Source organism: Ambystoma mexicanum, chromosome 4q (genome assembly GCF_040938575.1).
Source record: "Ambystoma mexicanum isolate Mex_15411 chromosome 4q, UKY_AmexF1_1, whole genome shotgun sequence".
NCBI classification, from domain to species: domain Eukaryota; kingdom Metazoa; phylum Chordata; class Amphibia; order Caudata; family Ambystomatidae; genus Ambystoma; species Ambystoma mexicanum.
In genome coordinates this window covers 1,193,189,857-1,193,216,745 of record NC_090928.1, presented here as the reverse complement: position 1 = coordinate 1,193,216,745, position 26,889 = coordinate 1,193,189,857, and positions in this window count along the sequence as shown.

Genomic DNA, 26,889 nt, shown 5'->3' with positions numbered 1-26,889 from the left:
CCCGCTCGTTCGCACGGGGTGATCAACAAATGGATTTTTATATTCTCAAAGATAGCACCGGGAAGCTGCATTCCAGAGCTCCCAGCTTGGTTCATCCGTGATGGGAATAGAGACAACAACAAAATGCGAAGATCAGATCACTTTCGATTTTGAGAACGTAGGTTGTACCTTATCGCTCCAGGTACTGTGTGATCAATGAACAGTGCAGATGCACTTCCAGAGGCAGGCTCAGTGTCAGCTTGTGATGCAGTAAGTGATGAGGCAGGCTTTATGTCAGCCTGTGGCAATGCAGATTCAGCTGAGCAAAGTTGGGGCACATTTAGCACTTTCTCCTTTTTAGCAATCTTCTCAGGCTTTCTCTCAGGTTCAGGCAACATTTGTGGCAGAGAACTGGCAATGGTGTCTTTTGAGTCGGAGGCAGCTGTTTCTTTCTGGTCGTCCATGTCAGGCAGTTCTTTCAATGGTGATGGAATTATTTTCATGTGGGTGGCTTGGATCCATGCCTTACGACCATCCACGCGGACTGCAGTCTGTGTTGCCAAGAGTATCTGGTAAGGGCCCTGCCACCTCGGTGGAAGTGATGATTTTCGTTCGAAAGTTTTCTCCAGGATCCACTCGCCTGGCTGCAGACAATGCCCCGGGGCTGTATATTTGACAGGAAGAGCCTCCTGCACCTGCTGATGAATCAAACAGAGCTTCAGCATTAAAATGTCCCAGTATGTACTAAGCACAGGGTATTCCACTTCACTCAGACGCCTAGGCTGCGGTGCACACCAAACATTAGCAGGTCTCTCCATAACAATTTTGTATGGGGAGAGTCCAGTCCTTGCTTGCATGCACAATAAAGCTAAAGGCAATGCATCTGTCCATTTTAATTGACTCCCTGTACAAATCTTACTTATTTTATTCTTTAAAATGCCATTTTGACGCTCAACAAGACCGGCACTCATCGGGTGCCTGGCGGAATGGAATCGCTTATCAATCTGAAGGCCTGCACAAATCTGTAATATTACGGCGGCAACAAAATACAGGCCGTTGTCTGACCATATAACCCGTGGCTTTTGCTGTGCTTATTGCTGTACAATCGTTTAGCGGGTATGCTTCCACCCATTTACTGAATGCAGAGACTACCACCAAGATGTATTTAAGATTCTGCGCCTCATTACAACCCAGGCGTTAAGGGGTTAACGGCGCCGTAAAAGGTGTCGGCGCTGTTAAACCCTTAACGCCTGATTACGAGGTCCCTTTGTGGGTTGCACTTTAAGCCTGCTTTTAGCAGGCGTTAAAAAACCAACCCGCAAAGGGACCTAGGAGCTGATTATGGCACCGTAATTTACGGTGCCCTAATTAGCGCCTTCCCATTCCCATTGAGCCCTATGGGGGCAAAAATGGGAATGGGGAAGGGCCAATGGTGAATGGGGAATTACCGCCGCCAACCTTGAAATGGGGCGGTAATTCCGCCATTCACCATGGCGGAGTTGGTAATTTACCGGCGTCAACCATGGCGCTAATAGCGCCATGGTTTACCCCAGGGTCGTCATGAGGCCCTCTGACATCTTTCCATTTCTATAAAATCAAAATGGATGACTTCAAAGGGCATAGAGGGGGGGCCAAAACTACCTGTTGGAGTGGCTGTTCCTTTTCCAATATTGTGTTGCAAACAAGTCATTCAATTCTGAACTAGTCTCTCAGCATTTTTTCTAATGTGTGGGTTCTAGCTGATGTGAGATGTTGCGTCTGCGTTCTATTTAAAGAATGTCTACTGTGTGGGGCACCATCAAAGTTAAGGCATGACCCAAAACCATTCCCTCGGTTTGTTTTACAGACGTGGAAGGGGCAGCGACAGCTCGTAAACAACGCGGCAAAGCGCATGCCACAGGGTCCAGCGCGGAAGAAAAATAACTTCCGCCTTGTTCCTGGGTCAATACAGCCAGCATGCAACCGTCATTCTCCTGCACAAACAATTTAAAATTATTTTCATAATTTGGTGTGCCCAGAACTGGAGCTGAGCACAAAGCAGCTTTGAGCAGATCAAATGCATTCGGACATTCCTCACTCCATTCTAAAGGCAAGGCAACATCCTTTTTTGTCAATGCCACCATTGGTTTCACAATCATGGCGAAAATCGGTATCCACTGCCCGCAATATGAAGCCATGCCTATTATGGCTCTGTCCCCCTTCTGTGTCTTTGGAATAGGCATACCAGAGATTTTCTATTGTTTCTGGTGTCAGTCTTCTTCCCCTTTCGAAAATAGGTATTCCAAATAGGCCACCTCCTTTCAACAATACTGGAATTTTTTCAATGAAGCTTTATGTCCATGCACTGCTAAATGTGTTAATAACATGGCTGTACCCTTTTTGCAAATGTCTTCTGAGTCTGCAGCAATTAACAAGTCATCAATGTACTGCAGTAGTACAATCCCCACTGGTAAGTCTAACATGTCTAGCTGTTCTTTCAATGCTCTGCTATAAATACTTGGGCTCTCAGTGTAACCTTGTGGAATTCTTGTGAATGTGAAAGAACGTCCTCCTAGCGTGAAGGCAAATAGATATCTGCTATCGGGATGTACTGGGATACTAAAAAATGCATTCTTAAGATCTACAACACTAAAATGTGTTGCAGAGGCCGGAATCATTGTCAAAATGGTGGTGACATCTGGGACCAATGGAAATTGGGGGTCAACTACTTTATTCAACGCACGTAGATCAATTATGAAACAATATGGTGTCTCATCACCTCCTTTCTTATAAACTGGTTGAATCGGGCTATTACAAGTGCTACCAGTAATCTCTTCATTCACATTTCTTTTAACCAAATCTGAAACAATGCATTTCAATGCTTTCTCACCTTCCACCGAAATTTTATACTGTGGAATATGCGGCAACGTTACTCCCTCTTTCAAAACAACTTTCGCCGGCTCTATTTTCAAACAACCAACATCATTATCATTCATTGCCCATATGCAAGTCGGTACCTTACTTAACTCTGTTGGCAGGGGTCTGGACAAGAATTGGGACACTGGCATTTTCTGTGGTGAAATCGTCAAAAACACTCCATCAGGAGAACAATGAATAACCGCACTTAGTTTTTCAACAAATTTAAACCCAATAGATTCTCGCCGCAATTTTGTGTCAAAAGGAATGGGCAAGACTCTGTGGATGGACCTAGTGTTATAGGCACTGACTGTGACACAGAGCTAATTACTGGGGTGCCTGTGAACCCTACTGAAACATTCTTTTGCCCTGACAGTGGTATCTCTGGAAACAAGTGATGGTCTATTGAGCACTTCTGTGCACCTGTGTCCACTAAAAAGGTATGCTCCCTATTCCCAACTTTCATATCTACGTTGGGTCCTTTCTGTTCAACGGGAATAGACACTGGTTCGGACCCCTGTCTTGGGCTGTCCTAGCGGAACAAAACATCATCTGATGTAAAGTCACCTGAATAATATGTATTTGATTGAGTATCAAAAACATTTCCATCTCCTGCTCCATTCTGCTGATTTTGCTTCCGGTTCTGATCTGGTTGTTGTTTCCTTGGTTATTCTGATTTTTTGGCCTACCAGTGTTTCTATTTTGCCCCTGTGTTTCCGGGCACTCTCTGTTCTGTCGTCTCGGGGCATTCCCATTTCTATTCTGAAAATGTGGGCACTGTGCTCGCCAATGTCCCTCTTCCTTACAATACGCACATTGATTTAGTCCAATTGGACCTCCGTGCATGTTGGAGTAATTCCCCCTTCCTTGTGCATTTCCTCTGCCCCTATTACTACTCGCTACCTGCTGTAGTAACACTCTCATTTTGAAATTCACTCTATCCCTTTCCTCTTTCTCTTTCTATGAAATTTACTCTATTCTCATAGTATTGTTCCATGTGTAATAGTTCACTGTGATTTTGCTTGCCACGCACTTTCAGATGTCATTATCAAATTTTGGATTTTCGGTAACAACCCTCTGACATATTTGTCAACAAATAGTCTTTTCCCAGGTTCAGTGCTTAAGTCTTGACCGCTAAAATCTGCAGACACTTCTTCAAATCTATTAAAATAGTCAGTTTACCAACTCATCTTTCCCTTGCACGCATGCAGTTAATTTGTCCCATATAATTCTTCTTTCGGGTAGTATAACCTTTAATTTCTGTACTACTCATGCCGGTAATGCTAACATATCTGACGATGGTTTTTCACCTGCTGATCTGTCTGCATCTTCTTTGATTACATTTTCCCAAGTCGCACCAAAACTTTCATGATCATCTACATCCCTAATTTGCTTCCATATATCTGCTGGGAGAATTACAGGGAATAATAGATCAATATTGCTTATATTAAAAATTGACGATTTTAAATAGGATTCAATCTCTTTATAAAATCCTGCCGGATTCTTTCTTATATCAGGGATCGTTTGTTTTATATTATTCACCTCTTGTCTAGAGAAAGGGACATGTACATATTGTGCTGTGTAATGTGCTTCTGTTACTTGTGCTGGAGCTCCATTACTGCCAGGGATTTCTGTTTTCGGCACGAAAGTGGGAGGGACTTCTCTCATCGGGAATATCGCACTGGCTCTCTCTCCTTTCTCTCTTTCACTAAGCACTATAGCTAGATCAAGGAATAGAGCAGTCTTTCCAGTTTCGGATAAACACGCTCTCTTATATATGGTCATCAATTCAGAGGGACAGCAGTCATTTCTCTCAACACATTTATCTTGCAAATATTCAATCATTACTTGCAATGCTTTTCTTTGCATCTCTATCGTATACAGTTCAAACGTATCATACACCTCGATTATAGGAATACTAGCATCCATAATCCATCTAAGCGCTTCTCGCGTACATATTTTCATTTCTTCACTAACCTGTTTTGATGGCGGGCAAAATCGCTGCTGTACATATGTTGACGACCCTTGTCTTCCTCTCTTCACCTCTTTGTACCGAAACCCAGGAGCAGAAAACATCTCCGAATATAATTCATCAAGTTCATCTTTAAACTCAAATAGCCTGTCAAAGTGTTCCTTCATCTCTTAATCACTTTCCCTCAATCGTGAAAAGGCATTCAAATCCTGCAACTTCTGAGGTGGCACCATACCAGTTAATTGCTTCCACCTTTCCATAAGATACTCTCCCATGCATTCTAACAATACCTGTTTTTCGCTGAACTTCTTATAATCATACATTGAACCCAGTGCTGATCCCTCATCATTGCCTTCGATATACATTTCTGCCTGTTCTTTCAGTTCTCTCTTTCTCTCCCTGCTGACCGCACTATGAGTTATTCTAGCGTTCCCTCTCTGTGCAGGCCCCGCCTCTCCAGTGCTGCCTTTTCTGATAGCTGCTGATTCAAGCTCGGTAGATGGAGGGGGAAATGGGATCACGTGTTCAGGAGGGGCTGGCGCAGATGGAACAACTGGAAGGGGGGGGTGGCAACCTGGGCTCCAGTTGAGCATTGGGCACTGATGTAATTGTGTCAATTTTACTTTTAGAGCGTTCTTGCCTTTTTTCATTTAAAATGTTATTGATTAGTTTGTCTGGTGCATGCAACTCTTGTTGAGGATATATTTTTTCTATGCCCAATTGAAGACTCCTATCTGCCCTTCTGATATCCTCATCCCATTGTTTTTCTTCCTGTTCTAGCGCTCTGTCTGCATTAGATTTGTGCCTACGCGCATGTTTCTCTCTACTTCTTAACGGCGGTTACCTTCCTTCCTCCAGTCTCTAATGACGTCAATTGTCGCAGGGCGTGCTTTCTTACGCATCAATACTGATTCAAATCTTTTATTCGCTGCATCTCAAAACTACCATCTTTTGGCCATTGTAAATCTTCTACGTGCCTGGTTTGCCTATGCCAAATTTCACAAAACATTATTGCCCCTATTCCATACTTCGCATACATCTCAAACACTGGCGTTCCTACCGGTGGCGCAGCCTGGCCAGTTTCCAAAGATTGTCTACTGCAGTGGAAAAACCCCACTAGACAGAAAGACAATTTCCCAGGCATGTTTGATCTTATTTGTACCTTACCCTGGGTGTTTGATTTTGCAAGAGCAACTCCACCAATATCAGGACTGTTTAAGAATCGTGGCACGACTCACCTGATCAATCAACTCGTCTCTCAAGACACAATTCGTCCGTATACAGACGCAACCAAGGATTGTCGTAACTGCGTATATGGCTCAATCCGCCTCATTTGGGGACCCTCGCCTTCTTGCTCTCTGGGCGGGCGTGTCGATCAGGGACCGGTTGTGTGCAGATCTGCAAAGGTGTCTCACTTCACTTTCACAGGGGCGCCCCGAACACCTCTCGATCCCGGCTCGACGGCCTCGTCCTCGATTCATTTTTTCAACCTTCTTCAAATTTCAACGTAAATGATGGAGCAAATGGGGGAGGGTCCCTATTCGGGCGACATTTTTTGACAGGCCCTGAAGACCCTCACGTATGGAAACAAGGCACAATCACCATACACAAATTGATACGCCAGACATGAGGTTCAATTCCCAAAATCTAGGGTTTATTGCAAAGCAAATAGTCTCAGTCGGCCGACTGGATCTCACGTCTCGCAACATGTGTCACCCAGAGCTCGTGAGACGCAAGAGAGCGAGCATTCTACAACAGCCACATATATACAATAGTATCAGTTTGTGACACATCAAAACCGCCCATAATGTATCTTCCTGAGCAAGGGTTCGGTGATTGACAATTATGACGAGTATGACACCTTCTAAGACATTAATTTAGCAACAGTTGCAATCTGCAAAGGTGCAGACACTATTCTTTGTTACAGAGAACATAATGCTCTTGTTCAGTGAGCGAACTGTGTTCGTAGGAGAGACATTCCAGGACCTGATATCTTCTAGTTTCTATTCGTGAGCTAGAGGTCAGCTCGATCTAAAGGGGCCCAGTAAGAGGGGCCATGAAAGAGAGTATAATTCATGTCTTTAGCTATCTATTTCTACAGTTTCTGCAGTTTCAGCGAGACCAGCTGGTACCTGGCTTGGTGATTAAATGCCTCTCTGCTTGCCTTCAAGGACTCGCGATCGTGAGGGAGGAAAACAATGTATTTCTGTCTGGCCTGGTCTCTCATATGTAACTTGTGGCCTCGCTCTGTGCTGGAGCAGAATGAAATTACATTTTTTTTTTTTGCAAAGCATTTAAACAGAAAGAGCAAGAGGAAGTAAAATGGCGGATTCTGTTGGTACAAAATGGACGCTCTATGGTTATGCAGACGATTCTGTACTGGCGATGCTGGGCATATGATGCGGTTGGTTTTCGGCCAACATAATATACTGTCTATGCTATAGTAGGGTATTTTCTAGACTAACACACATAGGCACAAAACACAACCACCATTGAGCCCACCACACCCTGCACACCCTCACCCCCTAACCCCAGCCAGGTCCACATAGGCACACAACACAACCACCATTGAGCCCACCACACCCAGCACACCCTCACCCCCATCCAGGTCCATATAGGCACACAACATAACCACCATTGAGCCCACCACACCCAGCACACCCTCACCCCCCAGCCAGGTCCACACAGGCACACAACACAGCCACCATTGAGCCCACCATACCCAGCACACCCTCACCCACCCACAAGCCAGGTCCACATAGGCAAACAAAACAACCACCATTGAGCCCATCACACCCAGCACACCCTCACCCCACCAGCCAGGTCCACATAGGCACAAAGCACAACCACCATTGAGCCCACTACACCCAGCACACCCATGTGACAACACCACCTGGAGATCCAGACGGAGTGCAACTCAGTGCAAGCCCTGATCCACATACCTCAGTGCAGCGCCCATCAATGAGTGTACTTGCAAGTGGATGAAGCATGAGGAGTGTGATGTGTCTGACTGGCCCATACACACCCTGTCACACCACTAACGGCATGCCCTGCTATCCACCACAAGTTCATCGACCGACAGTGGCGGTGAAGAACAGTCGGCGTCCAGGGTGGACAGAACGAGGCCGTTGCACAACGCAACCCCAGAAATCCACAGTCAGCACCTCCGTCAGCCATGCTTTCGCCACGGTCCAGGTGCACGACACCACACACACCACCATCCCTGCTGTGCCTGCAGAACACCATGCGGCACCATCCAATCCCCCGGCAGCCACTTCCAGTGCAGCCACAATTGCCTGTGCCCCAATAAGCGACAATGAGTGGGGCAGCCTACAAAGTGCGCACGTACAGCATGGCGCTGATGACCCCACAAATGGCAATGAGGATGGCAACACCACGCCTGATCAGCTGGGCGCTTTCAGCCCCATTGGACTTCACAGTCTGATGGGCTCCCCCGCACCTTCCCTCCAAGAACTCCCACCCAGCTAGAGTGCATAGAACAATGCCAGGATACCCTCACACAACCTGTGGACCAACAGCTGCAGGAGGCAAGGCTACAACGGGAGGAAGCACAACTGCAGCGAGAGAACACTGCCACCTCTGTGCGTCACCTCTCATGAGCTATTGGGCGATTTGTAACAACTAACATGGTGTTGTCACGGAGGGTCAGGGAGGGAAACAACATCATGTCGAACATTGCTGAGGCAATGTTGGTTGCCCAGCAGGCCTACCTGGGCCGTGTGTCACCACCTAACCCCACTGTGCCCTCCACCAGCAACACTCCCACAAGCTCTGTGGCCAGCAGCCCCCACAGGCGGTCCTCACGGCTGACAGGATCGACAGGGAAGGTCGACCATGGGCCCAAACGTGGCAGGAAATAAGCTGTACATTGTGGGACTTGAACTCACACAAGTCGTGATTGTGTTCGGGTTGTCGGGTGGGTACGTTGGGGAGGTGTGCGTGGACCTTGAAGGGGTTAGCTAGTTGGGGCCTGGTTGGGGGGTGGGTACGTTGAGGAGCTGGGGTGGGCCTTGAAGTGGTTAGCTAGTTGGGGCCTGGTCAGGGGGTGGGTACGTTGGGGAGGTGGGGGTGGACCTTGAAGGGATTAGCTAGTTGGGGCCTGGTCGGGGGGTGGGTATGTTGGGGAGGTGGGGTAGGCCTTGAAGGGGTTAGCTAGTTGGGGCTTAGTGGGGGGGTGGGTACATTTGGGAGGTGGGGGTGGGCACGTGTGGACTTCATTCGTATAATCAACCTTTTTGACCTGTAAATCAGAAAATACACCGGTGTGCAAATGTGAAAGACGAGTGTACATTCTCATTTTGTGTGAATAATTCATTTACTGTATTGCTACTATTGTTAATGTTAATGTTAAAGGACATTTGTACCGCGCACTATCACCACCGTAGTGGTCCCTTGGCGCTCTGGGGGCTCTGAAAGAGGAGGGGAGGATGAGTTAGTGGGAGGGAGCAGGAAAAGTGCAAGAGAGCAGTGATGTGCTGTTGGCGGCCTCAGCCCGGTGGGACCGTTGGCTAGGCCTGGGGTGTTTGCGGCCGGTAGTCGTCGTGTACTGTTGTGCAAGGCTATGTGTGTTTTTGTTTTGTTGTTGCCATTTAGTGAAGTTTGTGCGGTTTGTTGAGTTGTAGGTTTTGGTTGTGTTTGGTTTGGAGTTTGAGAGCTGTATGCAGAAAGGGAAATTGTTAGTAGGGTTGGTTAGTTTGCATCTATATCCTTAATTGAAGCGCTCGGCTTGCGTAGTCTCCCCTGTTGCGGCTCTGTCCTGATCTGGGTCTGACTGGCATGCAGGTTCCATACTCCTCTAGTCCCCGCCTCTAATATGCATTCTGATAGCTCCCCTTATCCTCCATTTAGACTCTAGTGGGCCTGCCAATGACAACCTCTCGGGTAGTGGGGGAGGTTGCCAGTGTCTCGATAATTCCACACCAATGTGGTACCTGGCGGTAATTTAAATTAAGGGGCGGGTGAAAGTGTTGGTGGGGTTGTCAGGGTTAGTTGACTCAGTCTCCGTGCGTGCCGCCTGTGTTCCTGTCTATCCGATGTCGCCCGTCCAGCTGCCGTGGGCTTTACTCTCCCCGGTCAGGGATGTCCGTGTCTTTCCAGTTTAGTTATACTTTTTACCAGTTTCGTTTTCCAGGTTTAGTCTGTGGTGTTGTAGAGCCAGGTTTTTAGTGATTTCCTGAATTTTAGACATTTTAGACTATACTATTGACGAGGAGAAGAAATTACTGACGGGCCCATTGGTCAGTACTCACCCTCGAAAACTAGTAATACAAGATAGCTGCACCATGTGAGGACAGAGTGCAGGATTCACATACTCCAGCAAGGATCAATAATCAGGACTCAGTAAATTGGCAAAGGGAAGTCCGTTTAATGATACATACATCATCTTATGGAAAACAGCAGCATCACGAACACCTGCCTCACCCCGACTTCCTCGAACATTAGTCCAACAGTCTCTTTTATGAGCAAAATCCGTCATCATTGACGTCTAATTCTACAAAAAATCATCATGCAATACAATTGGTTGGGAAAGGTAACATAAGTATAGGTGCTATATCTGTATATGGAATTAATGTAAGTGGATTGGATAGCTCTTATCGGGTGGGCATCTACGCCATTCCCTCTACACCACACGTGATTGACGTCACTACAAGTACGACGTCTCATTGGTTACAGTGTCTATAGGACCCTAAATTACATGGTCCCTTGTGATTGGGCAAGTTACACCCCTAAACATAAATCTTCATTTTAATTAGCAGCTTTAGAGTAGACACCCAGGTGCCTAGTGTCTCAAGATTCACCCTTCCTCCCTCCCATCAATCAGTGTTTTAGGGCTGTGTGTCAATTAGTTGGCTGGGTATGGCCTCGGATCTGTAGTCTCTTATCAGGAAAAGTTATGGCACCCTCTGGTTCTGGATGACATCAGGCGGTGGTACATCTTCGCGCCTGTCTGCTCACATGTTGGTTCACCGTGAATCTGCTTCAGTTTCCAACCTTTTGTGCATTTAATTCTGTGTGCGCTTGGCCACCTGCATGGGCCTCTCTTATCTTGACCTTCACAGGTGGGCTGGTATTCTCTGTAGTTGGAGTCTCGCCAGCACATGCTCACCTCCCCTTCTCTGGTTGACCTCGATCTCCCCGGCATAAGCCTCTCTTTGTTGAGTTTCGATTCCGCTCCTTCTCTGGTCTTTGCTGGGTTTCTAAACTCGGCCTGTCAGGCCTTTGGCCGCATGGGTACATTTCTGCTTTCACAAAATGGAGTCGCATGTGTACATTGTGCAGTATTGTGGTAGACATATGGTTGGCGCTTGCCGCTCTACTCTTCTACTAGGCATTGCAAGCAGTATTGATTTCTTAGCCTCTTGCATTTTAAGCTTATTTACACACATTCAACAGGGAGGTTGCTTCCATCTTGTCTTATGGCACCATTCGCTTACGTTTTAACAGTGTCTCTCCCCTGCATCCATTATCATTATCCTTGCAGTTACTAGTACTGGCATTCATGCTTTCAGTAGCCAAGTCTGTTTGTTCTCAAGGCTGCTCGGGCCGTTGGTTTATTTTCATTGGCTTTCCATTAAGGCTTTAGGGGTCTCCTCGTGGACCGTGAGCAGGTATTCCTCATTTCGTATCAGTGGCTGGTATGGCTGTCTGATAGGGTATCGTGCTGCCCAGGGTTGTCGTGTTATGGCTGCTTCAACCAGTATTGATCTCCTTACGTACAAGGGACAGAGTCCCAGTGCGGCTCTCTGTTGGTTCTTTGCTCCTCATACGTCACGTACCACGGCGAGCACCTTACTGGCAACTCGCAATGGGGGGCAGAGGTGCGGGTCATATCTGTGACCTCCTCTACACTCCCCCCTCTGGTCGGTCATCGACCACTCCTACTTCCTCTTTTATATTCAGTTTCTTTGATTCCTCAGCTTCTTGCTCATCGTCTCCTGGGTTTACACAAGAAGGCGTGAAAGTATGCAATTTTGGTGTCCATATCTTTATCACCCCTTTCAAGCTTCCTGCTGTTCTCACATGCTCATCTTTGTCCCAGGTCATCAACTGGCATTGTCCATTTGGACTGCAGTACATCCATTTGCCTTCGTACCTTCTTCGTTTCTTGGGATAAGTGAATTTTGTTCGTTCTGGTGCAAATTCACTGGCCTTCACAAAGTCTTTTATCTCCTCATCTGTCAGGTCTCTGGGCTTCCATCCTGGCTCGACATCAACCATAATTTTCATCCCAATGGCACTGTGTGATGATTATCTTGATAACACAGACTCCTAGCAGCACCATTGCTAGCAAAGCTCCCAGGAACTTGAATATATCTGCCATCCATTGCAGGACCCATGGGAATAGGTTCCCAAACCAGCTGTCGTCGTCCACTTCAGCTGTCTCATCGGTCATCTGGTTTTTCAGGGTTGTTAACATGTCTATGGCCTCTGTGAGGGTTTCATTTTCTTCGTCGTGTGATGGTATAAATGTGCAACATGATTCTCCAATTTTTGCGCAAACACCTCCATCCATTGCAGTGATCATGTCAAGCACATATCTGTTCTGGAGGGTCATCAGTCTGACTGCTCTCAGCTCTTCTTTGATCGCATTGAATCCTTTTATTGTGGTGTTGATGGTCTGCAGTAACTCCCATCTCGTTATCTGAAACCACTTGGTGTTTGCACCAACTTGGATATGCGGCAAGAGTATTGTTGTAAATACTGATGAAGTTAGGCTGAACAGCCTGTGTTCGTAGGGAATGGCATAAAATGCATCCTCTGATTTGGCGGAGAAGTAATTCTCTCTCTTCATCCTTGACATTAGTTCCACAGACCTCCTTTTCCTCAGGTGAGCGTCTGCTTTCGGGAAACTGTCCAAATTCAGTTCATTTTTTGGAATCACTAGTGCTGGAACGTGAACGCTCACTAGTGTGCATATGCCTCCCCAGTTCCTCGGTAGCCTTATGTATGCCTTGGATCCACTTGCCCAATAGTGGTCCATTAAGACTGCAGTCCCTTGCATCATCCCTGGGGCTTCATATATTCGTTCAGAGTTCTGATTCTCCCCCATGTTCCTTGTGCCATTGCTTCTAAAGCATAGTTTCGGGTTTTCAAGTGGTACTATCTGCAAGGGTCCTCCTCTGTCTTCGACCCATGTCAACAGCTTCACCAATTTTGGCCACAATGGTCTGCATAGTCTCTGTGAGTTCTCCATTGCTTCTTTGCAGGCTCCAAGGACCATCCAAGCTCGGCAGATTAGTACTCCTTCTTCCCATCCGTCTGGGGAGACTACTGATCCCCAGATCTGCATTTGTCCTCGGTTCTTCCATATTTGAGCTTCTTCTGCTATTTTCCCTTGGACGTTCAGTCTTGAGTTTATTTCCCACCTTATTCCTGATCCCTTGACGTCAGAGTTTTCATATCTAATCACATGATTCCTGATGTGCGCCCTGTTTCTTGTTTTGATGTCCTGGACATATCCGTCTTCATCAGGGTAGTCCTTTTCGTTGGCCCATATCAACGAGGCATCTCTCCCCATGAATTTTCCTCTGGTGTTACACATTGCCACATGTGACAGGCAGTGTGCTATGGGGACATCTATTTCTACAGCCACAAATATTTTGGACTTGCCCATGCTGCACGGCAGGAGTGCACAGACGAAACATTCTCCTTCTGATTGCCTTCGTCCAACTTCCTTCATGTGCTGGTACCATATGTTGTTTCCAAGATGGGCCGTGCTGTCCAAGTAATCGTTTAACTCGTTATCGGTTTCATATGGACTTCTCTTGATCCTTAGCGTTTTTCTGTGGTTGGCTATCACTATGTCTCTGAATGCGTCTGTACTGCTCTTTCGTTCAGGCAGACTCTCGGGCATTATCCTTGGAGGGGCAGGTTTCATTTCCTGCCCTGCAGTAATAGGGGGAGGTTTTGCACTTCTTTTTCTTCCCTCCTGCATTCTTTTGTAGACCTCCTCCCACCGCATGTGATTTATCATCCTTCCAACACGTGGCTGTGTCGTAGGCTCGATAGTTACTTCTGGCGTTGGAGCTGGCGTGCTCGCTATCACAGTTGTGGTGGTTGTCTTGCTCAGCTCGTCCTGTAGCTTCTTTGCTCTAAGTATGAGTGGAAACACATACTCAACTACCACATGTGTTTTCTCAGTGAGTTCCTTCGTTGCTTCCTCTGTTCTACTGAGTGATTTTGCTATTTCACTTCGATTCAGTTTCTCATGTTGCTCCCTGCTTTCTGGAGCTGCTTGTTCCACAGGTGATTTCTCTCTTTCAGTTGGTTTGGCCTGCAGTTTCGTAGCCATTGACACTTGCCCTTGTTCGTGTGCACTCAGTGTATGGGTGCGTGCCGTGGACAGTGCTATGCTATCATTCCTTCCGTGCTCACCCTGTCTCCAGCCTTTCTCACCATTCATTACTTCAAGTGTATGCGTGTTACTGCTAATTACAATCAACTGTAAATCGTTTGCTTTATCATCAGTTTTTCTTGGAACAGGGATGACAATATAAGTTCTGGGTGCTTTTGTGGGCCTCAGATGTTCATTAACTGGTGGATGCACAGACATTGGGACGCTTCGGTCACCGATAAAAAATGCAGTTCTAATAGTTAACGATAAAAATACTACAATAGTCACAATGCATATACATATGACTGCCTTAAAAGACAGTTTACAGCATCTCCGTCCGGGAAACCGGGGGCGCCCTTCCGCTGGTGGCACGACTAAGTTACTGGTTTGGGCCCCCATTTCAATCAAGTCCATAGTCCACTATTTATTTATTTCGTCGTTCTGATCTCATTGTTCAAAGTTCAGCAAATCAAAGTTCAGCAAATACTAAAGTGACATGTGCTGTTCAATGTCCCCCCTCTTGTGAGTGATGATGATAGTCTCTGAGTATGGAGTACAGTTCCTTTGCTAGACTGTAGAAAAAGGTTAGACTACCGTTTTCAGCACATCACATTCATCCTGCATTTGTTGTGGGAACAGCATTCCCAGGGCACTCTTTCAACTCGTCATGGCCCTTAGGATATGCAGGACAATGTTTTCAGTGACACCATGAAAAGATGGATTCGCTACAAATCACGCAAAATAAAATATTGAAAACATAAAAATAAAAATAAAAGTGAACATATGAAAAGGTAGGAAAAAATAAGAAAAAGGTTAAAAAAGGTAAAAACGGCAGTGAAGTTCGTGTATCTATTCCATTCACTTGGTCGTTCGAGGTCGAGTTGATGAACAGTCTCTCTCTCACCCATTTATTCTCCTGCGCGATAATGATGAACAAATAGAAAACACAAAACAAGAAAAATAAGAACGGATGTAGTTATCCTTGTTTCTGCTCTTTTCGATCTGTCCAATGTTGGAAGCATGAAGAACTGTGTCTTTTGTTTTCTTGCCTTGTCCCCCCCGGCTGGGGATGATGAAAAAGGTTTTTTTGGAACGCCCCCTTCTAAGGCTCTTTTTAGATGTGGATGTCCATAGTTGCTTCTGAGTTGTGATGCAATAGCTCTTAGGAGCCTGTTCAATTGGGCATTCTTTGCTGGATCACTAAGAAAGGCAGGCACATCAATGTTGCGGGGTCTGCCCACTAGTTCTGGAAAGTTTTCAATGAGATGAAAGAAAACACGAAACGCATAACGACTGTCTTCAGGTGTTAATTACATTTGTTCTGGTTCTTTGGCTCTAAAGTCACAGGCCTTTTCTTGCAGTGTGATCAGTTGTTTTTTTTTTCTTCGATCGGTCCCTCGTCGGCTAGTCTCACTGAAATCTCCTCAGGAATTCTCGCTGGAAATTGGACAGCTCCACCTGGAGCATGATGCCTTGGAGGAGTGCGCCCATGTGTGGGGTGTTGGCCGGATTCCTAAGAAAGGTGATGACGTCAACATCTGCAGGTCTCCCCACCATTTCCGGATAGTCTGTGACTAATCGAAATAAAACATTGTGTGCCAGCCGTGTATCCTCAGGTGGTGGTCAGTCAAAATATCGAGAAAAAAAAGTCAAATGTATTATTTTTTTATTTATATGTATTTTTTGGGTTCGGTAAGTAAATAAAAGGGGTAAAATAAAAAAAAATAGAAAAAAAGGGAGGTTGAGGGGGGGAACCCCCCCATTTTGAAAAAAAAACGTATTGAAAAAGAAATTCGACTTTTTTTTTTTCAACATTTTATTTTCTACATTTTGACTTTCGACATTTTTGTTTTCGACCAAATGACTATAAACCTCCTCAGGTGATAGGGACATTTGCCTCGTTGCTGGGTCCTAAGCACAGTCCCTTCTTTTGATGCGAACAAGTTTTGCACTTTCCTGCTGCGTGAGTTGCAACAACGTGGTTCAGCTTGTACCACACTTGGTTGAGAAAGTAATTGTTTTTTGGATCTCTAATAAATGTCAATGTATCTGTAGTTCTCCCGATAAGTCCTGGACATTCTTCAATGATGTGGAAGAACAAAGTATATATGATCTCGTCAATGATTACTTGTGGTGGAAGCATCGTTGTCTTTTCCGCTGTGTTCGGGTAGTGTAATGAAAGTTTCTGTTATGACAGTCAGTAGTTGTCGGATTATTTTCTTGTTTGCAGGGTCTTGAATGAATTCAGTAACGCTGGCTTCTCTGCCTATAAGTGAAGGGTAGGACAATACTAACAGTTGAAATATGTGAGCACATCCCACTTGAGACTTCTGCTGGGATGAACCAGATGTCCATGAACAAAGTCTTGATCTTACTTTTACTTCTTATCAGAGTCTTAGGTTTTAAATGCTTTGTGTGGCTTTCAATGTTCATGAGATTAGCGCTTCTGATGATATGAGTATGCAATTTTCTTCTTTTACCCTGCACCTTTGGCTGCACAGGGTGTTTGCTTGTTTCTTATTGTCTTTTTATGCCTAAAGAAAAGGTTCAGCATGGACAAGATTTTCACAAAAGTTCTTTTGTTGGCTACATTGAATGTTCATTTAATTGTCCATTTGTCACCTTTCACTTGGTTTGAAGAACTGTCTTGATTTGAAAGTCTCACTTTATTTATTTTTTTCTCCTCGTTCTTGTAACTTGTCTGCTCATGCGTCCTTCTTCCTTGCCATAGATCTTGTCTGCACGTGCTGCGGTCCTTCCCCGTTGTCTGTGGATTCCTCGCAGTAGATGTAGTAGTAGTGCTCTCTCCTATAAAGAGTTTTTTATCATTCGTGAAGATCCAGGCTCTTCTGCCTTTGAGCTTGACAGCTGACGAGGTGCAGTCCTCTACGATGAACGGGCCATTAAACCTCGGCTCGTCCCATCTTTTTCTTGTGAAATTCTTCACGAGGACGCGATCTCCAGGGAAGACAAGAGGCGCGCATGGGCTATGAGCTGCGCCGGTATCAGCACTGTCTGTTGTGGTTGTGCTGTGTCGTCTCTTTTCTGCCGTCGCTGCAGCTGGCCTGAAATGACAGTAGAACTGGATGTGAGACAATCCAGGTAGGCCTTCATCTCCTCTCCCAGAACCTCCCTAGTTGACTGGGCATCACATCTAGCTCTGTCTCAGGGGGTAAGAGGGGTCCTCATCCTTCTCCCCGTGACTATTTTGTGTGGCGTTAGATGATGGTCAGAGCCTGGCTTGTTCCGAAGAGCATACAATGCCAGTGGTAGGCAGTGCATCCATCCCTTTCCTAATGTGAGCTTCAACTTGGCTATCCTTTCCTTAAGCAAGCTGTTGATCCGTTCACATATCCCGTTTCCCTCGAGAATTTGTGCTTTATACCAAGCAACAAGCTAATCTGCTCAAATACTGCATTTACAAAATGTGCCCCATTATCAGATCTCATTACCTCGCACAGTCTCCATCTAGGGAAAACCTCCCTCACCAGGAATTTAGCAGCACCAGCAGCGTATGGGTGTGTACAGGGGCCTGCTTCTACCCATCTGGATAAGGGACACACCACCACAAGTAGATACCTGTACCCATTACACACCTGAATCATATCGACATAATCAATATGTAGGTGCTGGAAAGGTCCATTTGGTCTGGGGATGACTCCTCTCACTACTTTTAATGTGTGCCCAGAAGTGAATTTCTGGCAGACAATGCAGTTTACCATAAAGAATGCAACATGCTCGGCTAAATTCGGTATAAACCAGTCTTCCGCGAGCGTTGCAGCAAGATTTTCTTTTGACATATGAATGGGGTAGTGAAGCTGTTCTAGCGCTACTTTTAAAAGGGCGACAGGCATTACTGGTTTACCAGTGCTGTCTTTCCTCCACAATCCGACAGAGGGGTTTAAAGAACACCGTCAATTCTTCCATATATTTTTCTCCTCCTGAGGTGCCTCCCCCTGGAGCTCCAATAATTGAGATTGCCCCATATTGCTGTAGGCTTCTGGAGTGGCTTGTGCTACCATCATTCGTTCATGGGTACGAGCCACCTCCACGTCCATGATTGTTTCAGTTTTGGATGCCATACGTTTGGCTTCCGTGTCCGCTTCATGATTTCCACGTGACACAAAATCTGTCCCTTTGGTATGAGCAGCGCATTTTTTGACCTCTATGCCCACTGGGAGCTGTAGTGCTTTTATCAGCCTGTCCAACAAGGCCGCGTGCTGCACTGGCGTGCCGTCCTCTCGGAGTTAGCCCCTCCACTTCCAGCGCGCTAATCTTGCATGCACTGTTGACGTCACATAGGCACAATCACTGTACACTGTTACTTCCTGTTCTGCATGGTTCTCAATGGCGAGTATCAGTGCCACTAGTTCTGCAGCCTGTGCCGAATAGTGGGATGGTATTCGTGCACTGACAAGTACTCAGAACTCTCCATTCGCCATGTGTTTGATCACGGCCACGCCTGTATACCTTTGCCCGTGATCTTGGTCAATTCTTGATGACTCGTCAATAAAGACGATCTCTGCACTTGGCAGGGCATTTTCCTTGACCCTGGGGATCTCATCATAGTATTCTTCATAGTTTGCACAGTCATGCACAGGTTCTCCCTCTGTGACTGGCTCGGCTATAAACATAGCAGGGTTCACAGTTTCGCATTGCACTATTTTGATCGATGGATTAGAGATAATCACCTCATAGACTGATGCTCTTTGCAAAGTCAGCATGCTCTGGGACACTGTGCCTGGGACACTGTGGCCCTTGACTGTTCCCCCCCCCCTTCATGCATTGCCATGCCTACTCACCCAACTGCCTGGGACACTGTAGGCCTTGACTGCCACACCCCCCCAATTACACAGGGCTCATGCATTGCCAGGTCTACTCACCGAACTGTGGCCCTTGACTGCCCCCCCACCCAATTACACAGGACTCATGCATTGCCAGGTCTACTCACCCAACTGCCTGGGACACTGTGGTCCTTAACTGTTCTCCCTTCCCCCAATTACACAGGGCTCATGCATTGCCAGTTCTACTCACCCACCTGCCTGGGACACTGTGGCCCTTGACTGTCCCCCCCCAATTACACAGGGCTCATGCATTGCCAGGTCTACTCACCCAACAGCCATGTGCCTTGTCCAGCTTGACGTTTCATGTACCATGGCAATGTGGAATTCTGCAATACCATTGAGTTGTGTGTGGACCCCGGGAATCGTGCACAGCAATGCATGATGATTTGTTGGGCATTGTTGACCATATGGACGTTCAGTGAGTGGAATTGCTTCCGATTGCGATACACCACCTCAATTGAATGTCTGGCAGTCAACTCCACGTGCGTGCAATCTAATGCGCCTATGCAATTGAGCATGCCGACAATGGCATGGAAGGCCACTTTGGTAGCAATGACCTGGGCAGGGGTACGGGGTAGGGAAATGTATTCAGATGCATGGTGCAGCAGCGCATCCAGTACCTGGATGAGTATCCTTGAAAAACAGGGTTGTGACAGCCCGTGCAGCTCCCCAACAGTGTGCTGATAGGTTCCATTGGCGAGGAAATGCAGTACAGAGACTACCTTCAGCAGGGTGAGGATTGCAGTACAGATGCCAATGCGGCTGCTTATGTCCTCTTCAATGAGGGTGACGATTGACATGATGGAGGCCCTGTCAAGCTGGTACAATGTATGGATTTGTCCTGGGGTCAGGTTCCAGGGTGAGGCCCTGATGCTGGGTATTGCTGGCTGCCTGCAGGGATGGACCTGCTGCACATTGATGTTTGAGATGGCCACCTGTTTCCTGATTTGCCACCTACGCCGCCTCCTCCTCTGCCTCAGTGCTGCTTCAATCTCCACTGCTTCTTGCAGGTTCCCTAGGCCAACTGCTGCTAGGGCGGCTGACAGCAATGTTGTGTTGGAAGTCCACTTGGGTGTGGGTGTGGGCCTTTTGTAGGCTCCCAGTGGCCTATGATGTGAAGCTGGCCTGATTGTGCACACCTGGAGCTTGTTGCAGCTCACCTGCCACTGTTTAAAGCCATGTCCACAGTGCCAGCAGTACCGGCTCAGTGTACACAGTGTTTTACCGCCATGATCATGCCAGTGTTTCCATGTCCGTGCTACTCGTAATGTTCCCGGTATTGCACGTTGCCGGTGATTGGAGGTATGCTGCCGACTTGTCCCGCTGGTTCCGTGCATGGTGATACAGGATGCGTTGCGGCTGTGGGGTCGGTTTTGCGGTGATGGTGTTTCTACCATCGTGGATCTTAATGAGCCGATCCAGTAAACGGTTCTGGTACGGTTTTACAGGCACCTTTAAATCTGGACCGGCTAACTTGTAATGAGGGCCATTGCCTTGCTTGCTGCTCAAATGCTCCCCAAATGTGTTTGCCCATGTACACCACTCACACTCAGAGGTGTAGCACAAAATGTGGGCGCAACCCTGCAAGCCATGCCTAGGGCTCCCCACAGCTCTGTAACAAATCACGGGTTGCGCCACTATCTGGGTTGTCCTATATTACCGCACTTGCGCAATATGCACAAACGTGCTGCTTTATGGGTATGCCGCACACTGCACTAGGAGAAAGATATAAATATGTTTTTTAATGCATTATACAGCACACTTTCTGAGAAAGCCAGAGCAATGGCAATTGTTTTGCGGGGTAACACTAATCCAATACATGCAAGTCAGCAACATTGCACAGGAAAATGAATGCTTTAATTAACGTAATGCTTTGCTATAAATAATGCCATGCCACATTGAAAACAGGTCCAAATGGCTGCACAATGTAGACCAGTCTAGGCACGTAATAACATATTACAGTAAAGCATGCCAGGCCACATGTAGACATACCTAGACTGGTTGCACCAAAATTCCAGTCGAAGCAATAACACTTATCATGATTATTTTATCTCTGATGCCCAGAAAAATATACAAGGCCACACTGAGAAACGGCTAGGCTGGCAGCACCCAAATGCCAGTCTAGACAGATAATTACACTTAGCAGGACTGCGTTATCAGAGATGCCCAGTTAAAGAAAAATCAAACCAAACTAAGAAATGACTAGACTGGCGGCACCAAATGCTTCTCTAGCCACTAATGCTACATATCATGCCTGCTTAGCCTGGGCATGAATGACCATTAAGATTTGCAGCACAATCCCTGCCCACCCTACCCCACCAACCAAACATCTGCTCTCCCTTCCACCCAACAGCCCCCACCCCAATCCCCAAAATCAGCTCCTCAGCACAAAATTACCTCCACGTCCCTCTTCCTTATCCAAGTGCTTACGTATGAGACACCTTGCCTCATAGGTATGTACTGGCATGAGGAACATTAGGGTTAGGAGTAATGAGGATTACCTATAAGAAATCAGTGCATTAAACACAAGCAGTGGCACAACATCACTGGGCAGACTGGGCTTCAGCATCCCCCCCCACCACGAAATGTTGTGCTATGTTGACTCAACCTGGCTGACTTACAGAGCTGTTACTGTACAGGACACAGACGGTGTCTGGGTTTCGCTGTTAACAAAGGCCCGACAATTACTAATGTAAAACATTTCACTGTTAGTACCTGCATTCAAATGCAAAGTTTTTTAGGCAATTGAAATCGACTGCTCATTTTCACAGCAGTTCATACGTGGGTGCTTTCATACTTAAAGGAGAGGGTTAACTGCTTGTAACATTGAAGCTCATTCGAATAATCTCATTAGAATGCGTAAACAAGTTAGATGCCCCCACACAAATAAGTGTACCACTCCCCCACAGACCTTGAAGTTAGCGCCTCTCCCAACATGTGAAGGAGTAGCCCCCCTGAAATGTAGGTTTCATTGCACCCCTGAACACAAGCACACACACACCATTCACCATACACACACACACACACACACACACGGCCACCCATACATTTAAGTGTGTACCCTTTCACCATACAGGCACATCCAGGCAACCACCCAGACATTTAAGTGTGAACCCTTTCACCATACAGGCACATCCATGCAACCACCCAGACATTTAAGTGTGCACCCTTTCACCATACACTCACACCTTGTTTCCGTCATCTGCAGTGGATGGGTGCCCCACACATCATGCACTCACTCATTCATGCACATTACATTATACACACACACACACACACTCATATGCACGCACACGCATTTAAAGAAAATGCATTTTCTTACCTTTAATCTGTTGGTTCAGGGAACGAGGCCTTCAGCTCCCTGCAGCAGCCAGGAATGCTTGTTTCCGTCATCTGCAGTGGAGGGGAGCCCTATTACTTCAAAAATGAATGGTTTCTTTTTGAGGTCACTCTGACTTCATAAAGAAATGATTTCCGTTAAAGGACCAAACCGTAACGGAAATGATTTCTTTATGAAGGCAGAGTGAATTAAAAAATATACTATTTCTTTTTGAAGTCATAGGGCTTTCCCCACCCCATGACATGTAGCCATACAGCCTGGAGGCTTTTATGTCATGGGGTGTGGGGAAACCCTCGGACTTGAAAAAGAAATACTTTCCTTTTGTAGTCACTATGCCTTCATAAAGAAATTATTTGTTATGCTGTAACAGAAACATTGTTTTTAAGACAGAGTGACTTCAGAAAGAAACAATTTCTTTTTGTGCCTGAGGGCTCCCCACACCCCATGAAATGAAACCCAGTGCTCACACTGCATTCATTCCTATGCATGCACATACAGACACCCCCACACATAACATGTACACAATCCTCACATACACACAAACAAAACCGTTTTTTTTATTCTTACCCTCCCTCTAAGACCCACTGAGGTCCTACCCTGTCTACGCTGCTGCATCTCACAGGCTATTAAGTTAAACAAAGCAACGCTAATGATTGGAGGGTGGGCCCAACTAAAAGTTGAGCCCAGTAGTTAAGCCTTTAGCCTCCACATAGGGGGTCTTATTGATGGTCTGGGCACGATTTTGTCCTCTGCACGTTTGCTGATGCCGCAGTCAAGTTGGAGCAGGAGTTAGCCCTTGTGTGTGAATATTATTAGACAGCTGCGGCTGGATGTAGGGCAGCAATTGATATTTTTGTTTCATTGTATTGATTGTCTTATGTTGTTTGACACACCTGATCCTTGGATTTACTCACTTTGTATGTTATTTGTGTATACAATATCTTTTTTCCTTCTTTTCTATACATATTCTTGCTATTTCTCCTCTCCTTTAATTGATTAATTCCCCTGTTCGCCATCTTCCATCTTGGCTTATAGATGAGATCTATGGACAATGTCCCTCATTTGACCTTAGGATTCTAATAAAGGTGAAAGCAAAGCATATAGCTATAATGAAGATCAGAAGAATTGAGAGGACCTTATCTGTTTGATGCATCAGGGTACCATGTAAATATCGCCTCCTCATCAAGGCAAACTAAATTCTTGGCTGAGGCCCCCATTTGGCTTTGGTAGGTTCCCCATTTACTATGATTTTCTTCGGGGGCTCGCTTGAGGTAAACTATTCCTGTTCTGGCCCACAGTGATGGTATAATATATTGCTGCACGGTGAGGGGATTTCACTTTTCTTTCCTTTTCTGCACTTTTTATTGGATCAAATGTGTCAGCTTTTAAATAATATTCCATTACATAGTTAGTAATGGCATTCACTCTGGGTTCTAGTTTCTGTTTTGTTTATGGCATTCAGCCTTGTATAGATAAACACATATTTTATTTCACAGGGTCATCTAGTCTTCCTGGTCCTGACGAAGGCATAGAATTTAATCTATTGCCGAAACATGTGGGATGTGCCCCCCTTCTTGCTGAAAGTCCACAATTATTTTTTTGTGTTGAATACACACATTTGTTCCTGCTGATTATATATGATATGATATGATATGATATGATATGGCATTTATAACGTGCCTATACACAAGTGTTTCAAGCCGCGATGTGGCAAGGGAGGGGACACAATGGGAGGACAGACAACAATCCTACTAGGCCAGGTGTCAATCAGATCACGAAAGTGCATGGGATGGGGGAAGGGAAAGTGCAGGGGGAGGGGAAAAGGACAGTGCAGTACAAGGGAAAAGTAATCACAAAAGTAAGTAACGTTCAGCAGGTGGCAAGTGCAAAGGTAAGTGCAGGATTCAGGTGTCAAGTGCTGGTGGTGGGACTGTAGGGATACAGAAACAATCCCCAGGTGCAGGGGTTGCCAGGCAGGCAGTGCAGGTGTGTGTAACTGGCGGGGATGGGACCTGGGTCTGAGATCAGGGGGTGGCCAGGTAACCAGTACAGTTTCAGCCAGGAGGTCAGCAGGGGAGAGGAGGAGAACAAGCAGAAGCAAAGAGAAAGGATTTGAGGTTTTTCCGGAAGCGGAGATGGTTCTCCTCAAGTTTCAGGGAGGCAGGGAGGCTGTTCCAAAGGGAGGCCCCAGCCGAGGAAAGAGATCTACCACCAACTTGTTGCTTGGAGAAGCGACTGACCCTGAGGGAGTTGGAGGCGGATGAGCGCAGGGCGCGAGAAGGAAGATATTTAGGAAGAGCGAGTTGAAGGTATTGAGGCCCCAGGCCCCAGAAGGTCTTGTGTACAATGCAGAGGGTTTGAACTTAATCCTTGCAGCCCCTGGGAGCCAGTGCAGAGATTTCAGTCCTGGAGAGATACGATCCCTGGGCTTGAGGCCAAGGACAAGTCTTGCAGTCCTGTTCTGGATGAGTTGCAGAGGGCGGAGAGTAGAGGCAGGCAGATTTAGAAAGAGGCTGTTGCAATAGTCCGGCCTAGAGAGAAACAGAGCTCTGGAGACAGTGTGCTTCTGGGGGAAGGAGAGGAAAGGAAGAATACCTCTGAGGAGCTGCAGCTGGTAGTGTGACTACTTAGAGACTTCAGAGATGTGAGAAGAGAAGGAGAGTATGGAGTCAAAGATGACCCAGAGGTTTTTAGCCTCGCAGATGGTGGCAGGAAGAGGGCCAAGAGAGGCTGGTCAGAGGAGGCAGACGAGGAGGGGGGCACATAAGTAGCCAGCCCATGCACCCATTGCGATACCGGGAAATGTGGCAGCCAGTTCACGAGATGGCAGACCTCCTCGTGATGATGTGCAAGCTCCCGATTGGAAGCCTGCACATCATCACAAACGGAGTCTACCTGCCCCATGATACCAGCTAGCACAGGTTCCACCCTGTACCGAATGACAACATCCACAGGCATTGGTGTTTCCATCTGGGTGGAAGCGTACACCACCTGTGGACGGGTCCAGCCTGGGGCATGCCCACAGGTGCATTCTGCTGCAATCGCAGTACCAGGGACAGAATTAGGCACAGGCCCCTCCACGGCGACCTGCACAGACCCTGACTCTGGACTGCATCAGTCACACCTACGTCACCACCCCCGCCGGGCCGCTTGGGCTGGGCTGATGTGGCCTCCTCCTCCTCTCCCTCCCCCGCCAACCTGGATGCCTCCCCACTGTCTTCCGCAGTGTCTTGCCCCTGTGCGGGCTCACCTGTCCCTCCCACTGCTGAGGAGTCCTCCACCACCTTCACCCTCTTGGACATGCCCACAGCAGCTGTGGCCATTGACTTGGATGCGCACCAGTCTCCTCGCTCCCAGAAGATGACAGTACCTGGGAGGCAGACTGGGCCTTGCGTCTACACCTAGCGGAGGCATCCCTGCTGCCGTGCTCCACAGAGCCTTCTCCGCCCACTTCTCCCTTCCTTGCTGTGGATAGGGAAACATAGACACAAACATCAGGGTACTGAACACATGTGTGTTTGTCACAATGCTAATGTACATCAGTGGCACTGTCAGAGGTCACAAGCATCATCACCGTCCACTACACACAGGGAAGTCCTATTCACACACATGCACCATCATGTCTCTCATTCACAACAGACATTCACATCCTTGGACAAGGCACTGGCAGCATGTCAGAATTGTGCCTCCAGATCACACACATCATGGGTCATACACTTCCCATTCACACACATCACCAGACAGTCATGAAGCAGGCCATGGAGATATCAGTCACGGTTCACTCGAGGGCAAATTGGCAGCACGAGGCAATCACAAATCAAGAACTCAAGTAACATACATTCCGGAGTGTTGCCCAGTCACACACTCACTACTCAGACACACGCATATGTACACCATGCATGTCCATGATGTTGACATAAGCACCCATGTGTCATACCTCTTGCATGCCACAGTCCAGACACAGGTGTGCAAACTTGTGCACGTCGTTACATGCCGGTGCGCATCACGCATTGCAACACAGACACCATTGATGTGGGACACGCATGAATGGACTCACATGCAGCACTGTCAGGGACATGCCAGACATAAGGACAAGGTGCACACTCCAGCCACACGTCAACATGCACATGCACTATGGTGGACAAGAACACATGAGCACTTACCAGTCGACTCCAGACGAAGCACCAACTTCAAGGCCTGGGCGTACAGCGATGGGTAGAAGTGCTCCAGGACCCTCATCTCGTCGGTGGTCATCCAGCCCCGGCACCCCACTCAATCATCACCAGCCTTGAGGAGGCGCCGGAACTTGTTGAGTGTCCTGGACTTGAAGTCTTCCCAGTACTTGTGGACATGATGGTATTCGTGGGGTGCCACCCCCTCCGCGTTGATGGCATCCACAATGTCTGCCCAGATCTTCTTCCGTCCTTGATTGCCGACTTGCGATGGGCCGGGGAAGAGGGCTCCACTAGGATGCCAACTTCCCTGCGTGAGAAGTGGACAGCCC